This window comes from Otolemur garnettii, unplaced genomic scaffold (genome assembly GCF_000181295.1).
Source record: "Otolemur garnettii isolate 467f Iridium unplaced genomic scaffold, OtoGar3 scaffold00211, whole genome shotgun sequence".
NCBI lineage: Eukaryota > Metazoa > Chordata > Mammalia > Primates > Galagidae > Otolemur > Otolemur garnettii.
The window spans coordinates 1,928,127-1,929,460 of record NW_003852606.1 but is presented as its reverse complement, the minus strand read 5'-3'; positions in this window follow the sequence as shown (position 1 = coordinate 1,929,460).

Genomic DNA, 1,334 nt, shown 5'->3' with positions numbered 1-1,334 from the left:
AGAATCGCTTGAGCCCAGGAGGTAGAGGTTGCTGTGAGCTGTGGTGCCACGGCACTCTACCCAGGGCAACAGCTTGAAGCTCTGTCTCAAAAAAAAGAAAGAAAGAAAGAAAAAGGTGGTGAGGTGCACTGGCTCACACCTGGAATCCCAGCACTTTGGGAGGTCAAGGCAGGAGGGTCACTTGAGGCCAGAAGTTTGAAACCAGCCTGGGCAACATAGTGAGATCTCCATCTCTACGAAACATTTTTTTTTTTAATTAGCTGAGCATGGGGGCATGTACCTGTACTCTAAGCTACTAGGAAGGCTGAGGTGGGAGGATCCTTCAAGTCTGCAGAGTTGGTACCACTGCACTCCAGCCTGGATGATACATTGAGATCCTCTCTCAAAAACAAAAGAAATGAAGACCCAAAGAAATGGGGAAACCTATGTTTTAATATTTTTATGCTGAGGCTTGATGAGGCATGGACTGTTCACAAGGATGGGCAACCGGACAAAGGGGGTGTGATCTAATGGGAATAAACTGGAGAGAACTTAGCAAGGCCTGTCTGAGTCCTTGTGTTTTCAGAGATGAGGATACTCCTTTCCTCCAGGTATAGGAAGGGTAACTTGGGATGAGTATCCCGTGACCTACTTCAGCAGAGAAGGTGCTGAAGAAAGTCAGGGAGACCCTCCTCCTGCTGTTTTCTCAAATGCCCAGGTGCCATAATTTGGAGGGGAATGTGGTGAATCTCGTTGATTCTCCCTTCTCCCTCCTTCCCTCCATCTGTGCACCCTCCCCCAAGCTTTTCCCTAGATGTCCCGTGTCCTCTGTTGACAAATCTGGAGCCAGACAGAAGATGCAAGTTTCCTCCATGTCCTCGCAGTGCTCTCAAACTAGTTGGAGAAAGGAAGAGAGAAACACCCAGATGAAGTGGGAAGAAAACACGAGGCTGCTCCACAGAGAGTAAGCCAAGCAAGACAGCTCCCCGACCCCTGCCTGGGACCCCCCACTCCCCTCCCCCCGCCTCACCCCAGCTCCCAGAGAGTGCCTTTCCTCCAGAGCCAGGGCTGGGGTTTGACATCCCTTTAGGGTCTAGACAAGGATTAAAATGCAGCACAGTTGCCTTGGCTTGGGACTCAGAAGCCAATAGCACCACAGTGACATTTTCCATCTCTCCCTCCCGATAGTTTAACTCAGTTTTTTCTGTTTGTTTGTTTTTGAGACAGCGTCTCACTCTACCCTCAGTAAAGTACTCTAGCCTCATCATAGCTCTCAGCAACCTTAAACTCCTGGGCTCAAGAGATCCTCTTGCCTCAGCCTCCAGAGTAGCTGGGTCTACAGGCACCCTCCACAA